An 8,917-nucleotide genomic window follows, 5' to 3' on the forward strand; every position below is an offset into this window, starting at 1 on the left:
AGGGTAGACAAGACAGAGCTACACAGCCTATGGTGGAGGATAATTAGTATCAGACCCAGTACTTCTGCTCCATTCATTTCTTGTGAGTTAGATTATGATCCCTGGAAATAAGAATATGAGGAATTTAAAGGTATCTTCGGCCTGACCTGTGGTGGCGCAGTGGAGAAAGTGTCGACCTGGAAATGCTGAGGTCGCCGGTTCGAAACCCTGGGCTTGCCTGGTCAAGGCACAAATGGGAGTTGATGCTTCCAGCTCCTCCCCCTTCTCTCTCTCTGTCTCTCTTCTGTCTCCCTCTCTGTCTCTTTCTCTCCCTCTCTCTCTCCTCTCTAAAAATGAATAAATAAAATTAAAAAAAAAAAGAAAATGTAAAAATAAATAAATAAAGGTATCTTTTACAAAAATGTTTGTGTTTTCACATCAGTGGTTTGCCCAATACGCTTCCAGGAGGCTCAGAGGAATAGGTATTCCATAATAGCAAAAATACCATAAGAAGACACTAATTACAGAGCTGGAACTGTGTCCCTTAATGATCAGCTTTCTTTTCTAGTGGTACTTTTTACAGTGTATATAGTAAACTGTCAACAATGATGAGGATGATGATGGTGGTTAATGATGACCAGGTCTCATATATCTCCGCTCTCAGTCTTTTCCTCCTATTTTGTTCTCTACAGCCCCAGTGGTTTCTAGGTTTCAAGCCTTCTGGAAGCCTGGCTCATTTAGTTTAGAGTTCATAAGTGTGATGGGTGGTATTTGGTAGCTGTCTTCCACAGTGGTGATGGTGGTAACTTCAAATAGAGATCTACCACTAATCGCACGTGCATGCACACACACACATTCATAAACTTTTCTAAACTTGAGGAAGTGTGTTTCTAAAACAATACCAGCTATCACATAAAGGAGCATTGTCTGGTCAGGTAGTTTGAAAAATACTGGATGAAATGGAATTAAACAGCATAGGGTTGATTTGTTTTGTTTTTACTGAAATTCACAGGATCTGTGAACTCTGAATTTCTGTGGGAGGGTGGTAAAATATGTAGAATTTCCCAAAACACATTTGATCATCAATTCACTGATTCCTTCAACATCTTTCTCATGGGAGTGGTGTAACATGGAATAAACTTTGGGAAATGTTAACCATCCTTTGGGTCTCAACTAGAGTATACAGTACTCCATTTGTTCTAAAACCATGTTTCAACTCTTAAGATACCTTTCTCTAGGGTTGGTTTTCTTGAATATAATGACTCAGCCTTGTGCCTCTTCTTCCCCTTAGTTATTATTTCAGGACGTGGGTGCTGTTATTTCTCAGCCTGAATTTCTCCAGACAGAGAAATCATGGCTGTTTGACCTCACATGTGAGCTGCTCAATTTTCATAACCGTTTCCATTGCCCTATTCTAATCTACAGTTTTCAAGGTGCAGGGTCAAAAAGTTAATGATAACTATAATAATGACAACTAGCATTTCTGAGTGTTGGGCCAGATATTATGCTAACAGATTTGCATGTAACTTTCCACTTCACTGCCACCACAGCCCTATAAGGTAGATATCACTATGTATTTCCCTTTCACACATGAGGAAACCAAAGTACACTTAAGTAACTTTGCAGAAGGAAGTCCCATTTAAGACTGAAATGGAGGTTTGTACCTGACTGTGTTCAATCTTAAGGACTCTGGCACAGCCCTTCCAGTGTTAGTTCTATTTTTTAATGTAAGTGCTGCCTCCCCAAACCAGAGTTCTTTAAAAACAGAGGCCATGTGGTCCAGACCTCAGTATGATTGTCTGTGCTTGCCATAACACCTGGCATGTGTTGCCAATGCTCCTTTGAAAAGAAAAATTAGGCCCTGGATGGTTAGCTCACTGGTAGAGCATTGACTCAGTGTGTGGAAATCCCAGGTTTGATTCTGGTCAGGGCACACAGGAGAAGCGACCATCTGCTTCTCCTGCCCTCACTCTCCCCCTTTCTCTCTCTCTCTCTCTCTCTCTCTCTTTCTCTCTCTCTCTCTCTCTCTCTTGCCCTCCTGCAGCGTGGCTCAATTGATTTGAGTGTGTTGGCCCAGAGCAGTGAGGATGGCTCCATGAAGCCTCTGGCTCAGGTGCTAAAAATGGCTCAGTTTCAGAGCATTGGCCCCAGATGGGCAGATCATTGATTCTGGACAGGGGTTGCTGAGTAGATTCTGGTCAGGGCACATGCGGGAGTCTGTCTCTCTATCTCTCCTCTTCTCACTTAAATTACAACAAACAAACAAATAAACAAAGAAAAGGAAAATTCAACAACTTGCCCAAGCCATTCAGTTGGTAAATGATGGGCCCAAGATTTGAAAACATTCCCTCACCACAGGCAACACACCCTCTGATTTCACACCAAGGGATCTCTCCTTCCCCTTTGAGCCACACTCACTAGGCCTTTGAGCATCCCAGGGAAGGAATTTTGTCTTTTCCCAGCCCCCCAACAAATCCATTCTGCCTTCTCCCAGATGGCTGTTCTAGACCTAGTGAACTAAATCTACCCTAATGGCAAACACCCTGGTAGCAAGAAATCACTTTTGCTGTTGTGAGATAATTTTGCTCATGGTGTTGGGACGATGTTCTCAGCTCCAGCTCATCATGTTTGGGAGCCCTTCCAGATGCGGAAGTCTTTTAACGTAAAATAAAAATGCAACAACGCCCAGAGTGGATGTTGGGCAGAGGTCAAGGTGTACCCCGTACTGACAGGACTGCACTGTTGGCCCCATGTGGTACCAGTGCTCCAGGGTCACAGTTGGAAGATCCCTGCTTAAGAGCATCTGAAATAGGGCCTGGCACAAGTTTTAGTGGCGGAGTCTGGACCTCTGTGGCAGCCAGGCCTGCAGCTGCCCCAACACCTGATCCCATTTTCCTCAGGTGGGTTTCCTCCAAACTTCACGTCAGATTCAAATGTTGCTGCTGAAACCCCCACAAGAAAGCCAGCACACCTCCAGACCTTGGCTCTAAAGCAGCGTTTCTCAACCTGTGGGTCGTGACCCCAGCGGGATCGCCTAAAAAAGCCATCGGAAAATATATAATGCATATCAGGTATTTACATTCCGCATCATAACTGTAGCAAAATTACAGTTATGAAGTAGCCACCAAAATTATTTTTTGGTTTGGGGTCACCGCAACACGAAGAACTGTATTGTGGGGTCACGGCATTAGAAAGGTTGAGAACCACTGCTCTAAAGTGAAGCCAGGTCCCCAGTGAAAAAGTGAGCTGGCTGGTTGAGTGGCCAGAGTACAAGGCTGCCGAGTACCCTGCTGACTGTGTCTTGGCCTGGCCCATGTGAGCAGACCCCCAGTGGGTGAAAGGGACTTCTGTCCTAAATTTAATGAAAAGGGGGTGGGCATGTGGAGAGGAGCAAGACTGGTTTATATGAGGTTGAAAATGGAAGACCTAAAATTCCTTGAGCAGATCCCATCATAAATAGGTGGAAAAAAGATAGTAAGGGGAATAAAGTTACCCACCCTGTTTGGGGAAAAACATTCTGCTATTTGTAGCCAGCAAAAGAGAAGGACTGTGTAGAATGGGCCATTTAGGGGGATGGTAGGTCTGAGAGAGAAGGCTGGTGTCACATTGAACAGAGAATTTGGTGAGGAAGCCCTGAACTCCTTACAGAAACCCAGAGCAGAAACCCAGGAGTTGGACAAACAATGGCACAAACTCTTCAGCCAGGAATATTTTGTGGTCTCTAAAGGCCATGCGGATGATCTTTGGAACACAGATAATGTGTGGATGCACACAGGGACTGTGAACCACCACGAAAAAACAGAGGAGGTAATGCCTTCCTCTGGAAACCGGCGATGATGCCAAGAAGGTTAAATGGGTGGACGCCATTGAGAAACTCAAGCTTTATGCCAGCCACTGCCAGTTTTATTCAATTATGGCTAAGAAACAAAGTGCTCACTGGAGTGAGCACACGTACCCTGATTTCAATGGATAGTGGCTGGGAGTCTCGTGTAAGCCAAAGAGCATGGGTAGATAAGAATCAAAGAGCCCAGAACTCGCCGTGAACAGGACAGGGAGGGTTTCTTCCATTAGGGATAATTTCCAAAACTGGTCACAGTATGGAGGCTTTGTACTGAGAAATAATATTAGACAAATGTGAGGAAATGGAATCACAAAAGTTTTGGCTTCTCAACTGGAAGAAGAGTTATCTAATCACCTGCTGTATATGTTGTATATGTGGCGTTAGCAAAATAAAACAACTAATGCTCTTTGAAGAACTGTGGGTAAAACAAAGAGAAATTTCTATCTTTCTTTTTTTTAATTTTATTTTTTTTACAGAGACAAAGTCAGAGAGAGGGATAGACAGGAACAGAAAGATGAAAAGCATCAATCCTTAGTTTTTCGTTGAGCGTTGCAACACCTTGGTTTGTTCATTGATTGCTTTCTAATATGTGCCTTGACCGTGGGCCTTCAGCAGACTGAGTAACTCATTGCTCGAGCCAGCAACCTTAGGTCCAAGCTGGTGGGCTTTTACTCAAACCAGATGAGCCCGCACTCAAGCTGGCAACATCGGGGTCTCGAACCTGGGTCCTCCGCCTCCCAGTCGGACGCTCTATCCACTGCGCCACCACCTGGTCAGGCAAAGAGAAATTTCTTACCAACTATAGCCTCTACTTTTTAGCCAGCTTGTATTGGTCAATTCTTTCACCTGATGTGTTAAATTGTGGTCTAATCTAAGGTACAATCTGATTTTTTGGAAAATATTTATTTTTCAAATTTAGCTTTATGTGGTCTTGTATTTGTTGCGTAAGTATGGAAATTCTCTGGTTATTCTTATTTTTAGAAACTTCAGTTTTATGGGAAAATTTCCATCTCTATTTTAATCTATAAGAATCAAGTACTCATGAACCAGAAGAAACGCAGTAACAAAATGAGCTGAATATCCAGCCCTCTGGTTCTCAGAACTGTTTCTCTCTTAAAAGAGTGGACTAAGCTCACCACAATTAGTTCCTCTCAGAAGATGAGACCCTCATCTCAGAAGGCCCTAAAATGTGAATTCCTGTCATGAGGAAGTCTTTATCAGGAGATGTATATATGTATAATCTCAGCCTAATAAAAATACTATTTATATCTACCATTTCTTAATTATATATATTATATAATTTCAGAGAGAGAGAAAGAGAGAGATGTTTGTAGTTAGTTTGCAATCACAGGGATGGCCTCTGACAAAAAGAATGAGAGGATTCCCACAGCAACTATTATGCCAGAAATACATTTCTTTCCTTCCTTCCTTCCTTCCTTCCTTCCTTCCTTCCTTCCTTCCTTCCTTCCTTCCTTCCTTCCTTCCTTCCTCCCTCCCTCCCTCCCTTCCTCCCTCCTTCCCTCCCTCCCTCCCTCCCTCCTTTTCTCCCTCCTTTTCTCCCTCCTTCCCTCCCTCCCTCCCTCCCTTCTTTCCTTCCTTCCTTCCTTCCTTCCTTCCTTCCTTCCTTCCTTCCTTCCTTCCTTCCTTCCTTCCTTCCTTCCTTCCTTCCTTCCTCTCTTTCTTTCACCACATAAAACAAGTCAGTTAACTTTATTTGTATGTAATATAATGTATGGGAAACGAACTCAAACCACTCCAATGAGCCTTTTGTGGCTAGGGGGAAACCCACTATTGCGGGCTCAAAAACTTCTTAAGAAAACACATCAATAATAATAGCTAATGCTCACAGCCCATTTACTGTGTGCACACATTCATTTAAGTGTTTTATGTATAGTGACTTATTTATTCTTAGGGATCACCCAAAGAGGAGGGCACTCTCATGTCATAGCTGGGCTCCCTGGGGAACAAACTCTGAGAGGAAGATTAGCATTGCAAGATGTTTCTTAGGGAGGTGGTCTTGGGATCAACTTGGGGAAGGGTTGGGAAGGATGAAGAATTGAGTAGAGTGAGACCTTGAGGTTGAAGCCCAGTAAAGTCCTCAGCCAGCCTCATATGGAGCTCTGGAGCTTGGGAGGCCCCTCCAGCTGCCTTAAAACCATCGAGGGGTTCAGGTTTCTGCATCCCCGTTGACCGATCATTGGGTGTGAGCTACTTCTGAAAGGAGGTGTGACCGTGGGAGAGGCGATTTTCTCAGCCAAGGCAATCTCCAAAGAGGGCTAACTGCTGAAGGTCATCTTCTGGTAACACTTCCAGCAGCTGAGACGGGGAATCTGGGAAAGGGGAGGAGCAGGCTAATTATAGGGTTGATCACATATTGTTCTCTCTGTTTTACAGATGATATAACTGAGGCATAGAAAGGTTACAGAACTTGAACCAAGTTTTACAAGAAGTGAGGGAGGCTCTGGGGCTCCGCAGCCCACCCCTTGACCATTCTAGAACAGTCCCTCCAATAGTTACCCTCCCAGAGTCTCCAGATTTCTGTGCACTAGTCCTTTAAAAAAGAAAAGAAAAAAGAAATTATCATTATATCTCTTTCTACATGCACATTTGGTCAGGGTTCCCTTTTCTAAACCCGAAGGACATATGCACGGTTTCATTTGTTTTTCTCTTGGAAGATATTGTATTTCTAAGGGTGATGACAATTATAAAAAGGTAAGCCTGGATGGCCATTATTTTTTATACTCAGGAACAAACTTAATACATTGCTTTTCTTTGTGAATTTTGTAACTACTTGATTTTAGGATGGAGCCATTTTGTCCAATGTATTAGTCTCATCTCAGTAACTTTCTTTCTACATATAATTTATTTATTTATTTCTGACAGAGACAGTGAGAGGGACAGAGAGAGGGACAGACAGGCAGGAAGGGAGAGAGATGAGAAGCATCAATTCTTTTTTGACCTGCGGGGCTACAGCAGAGCAAGTGACCCCTTGCTCAAGTCAGCGAATCTGCACTCAAGCTGGTGAGCTTGTACTCAAGCCGGATGAGCCCGCACTCAAGCCGGCCACCTTGGAGTTTCGAACCTGGATCCTCTGCGTCCCAACCCAACACTCGATCCATTGCGCCACTGCCTGATCAGGTTCATCTCAGTAACTCTAAGGTGAGATATACTTTCTGTCTTTATTTGAATAATTGAGGTACCTGGTTGGCCTAACATATTTTAGGTGTTCCTACACCTATAATATACTTCATTATTTTTTTTTTCAAAATGTAAGCTCCTAAGAAAGTACATTTACACACACACACACACACACACACACACACACAATAATTATTGAAAAACACTGAAATAATGAAGGTCTAATGTCTCAGATTTAATATATCCAAAACTGAATTCTTTATTTTTTCCCTAAGTAAACTGTACCTCCCTCCCTCACTCTTCCCTGGTCATTGGCACCAAAATCCACCCAAGTTACACAAGAAGACAAGGAATTATCCTCTGTTTCTTGCTTTCTCTCATTTCCCACATCTAATCCATCTGCAAAATTTAGTCAACTCTACCTCCAACAAAATATATCCAGAGTCATCCATTGCTTTTCACCTCCTCTGACCACCTTAAGCCACCATCCCTTCTTTTCTAGACTATTATCTCTTAACAGTTGTCCCTCCTTCTACTCTTGTCCTCCAGCAGGTCTTTTCCCACAAAAAAAATGAAATAACATTTTTAAGAATGTCAGTTACATCATATCCTACCTTGCTTAAAACTATTCAATGGTTTTCTTTTTTACATAAAATAAAACAAAAATTCCTTATCCTGGACTACCTGTTCTAGATAATGCCTGTGCTCTAGTACAGGGGTCGGGAACCTACGACTTATGAGCCAGACGTGGCTCTTTTGATGGCTGCATCTGGCTCACAGACAAATCTTTAATAAAAAAATAATAACATTAAAAATATAAAACATTCTCATATATTACAATCCATTCATTTCCTACCACTCATGTTCATGGTTGCGGGTGGCTGGAGCCAATCACAGCTGTCCTCCAGGACAACACCAAATTTTTATTGGATAATGCGTAACGTACATGGGCCATTGTGAGGTCAGAAAGTAAACTTCCCTCCTTTTAATCAAGTAGTCAGCTAGCTAATTGCAGAAACCCTTTTGACGAAGAAGATGGCTAAAACAAAAAAAGATGAGGAGTATTGTACTTTTCAGCAGGAATGGACAGAGGAATTTGCCTTTGTGGAGAGAGCAGGTTCTGCAGTGTGTCTAATATGCATTGATAAAATTGCATCGATGAAATGGTCAAATATAAAGCGGCACTTCGACACACGCCATACTACATTTGCATCGAAATATCCAGCAGGGGACAGCAGGAAGAAAGCATGTCAAGAGCTACTGTGCAGAGTGCAAGCTAGTCAGCAGCAACTCCGTGTTTGGACCCAACAAGGTGACTGGAATTCGGCTAGCTTTGCTGGTGCTTTAGCAATTGTGAGAAACAGAAAGCCATTCACAGATGGGGAGTATGCCAAAACATTCATGCTTGATGTCGCCAATGAACTTTTGACGACTTTTTGGATAAAGACAAGATAATCAAATAAAAGACATGCCTCTGTTGGCAAGAACTGTTCACGATCATACCATCATGATGGCAAATCAAATTGAGGCAACACAAGTGAAGGACATAAATGCAGCACCATTCTTTTCTCTCACTTTGGATGAGTCAACAGATGTAAGCCATTTATCCCAGTTCAGCGTGATTGCAAGGTATGCTGTCGGTGACACACTAAGTGACAAAAGTCTTGCTGTTTTGCCTATGAAAGAGACAACAAGAGGGGAGGATTTATTCAAGTCTTTCACTGAGTTTGCTAAAGAAAAAAATCTACCGATGGATAAACTTATTTCGGTGTGTACTGATGGTGCTCCGTGCATGGTGGGGAAAAACAGAGGATTCATAGTGCTTCTTTGTGAACATGAAAAGAGATCCATCCTAAGTTTTCACTGCATCCTACATCAGGAGGTGCTTTGTGCTCAGATGTGAGCAGCTTGGTGAGGTGATGTCGCTGGTCATTTGGGTGGTCAACTTTATTGTTGCCC

The 8,917-nt window shown here is 42.8% G+C and overlaps 1 pseudogene; it reads left to right on the forward strand.

Annotated features, from left to right (window-relative positions):
* The first annotated feature begins 2,581 nt into the window (after positions 1 to 2,581).
* LOC136384434 (ADP-ribose pyrophosphatase, mitochondrial pseudogene) lies at positions 2,582 to 3,952 on the forward strand (annotated as a pseudogene).
* The last annotated feature ends 4,965 nt before the right edge of the window (positions 3,953 to 8,917 follow it).

Source organism: Saccopteryx leptura, chromosome 13 (assembly GCF_036850995.1).
Source record: "Saccopteryx leptura isolate mSacLep1 chromosome 13, mSacLep1_pri_phased_curated, whole genome shotgun sequence".
In the NCBI taxonomy this organism is placed as follows: Eukaryota; Metazoa; Chordata; class Mammalia; order Chiroptera; family Emballonuridae; genus Saccopteryx; species Saccopteryx leptura.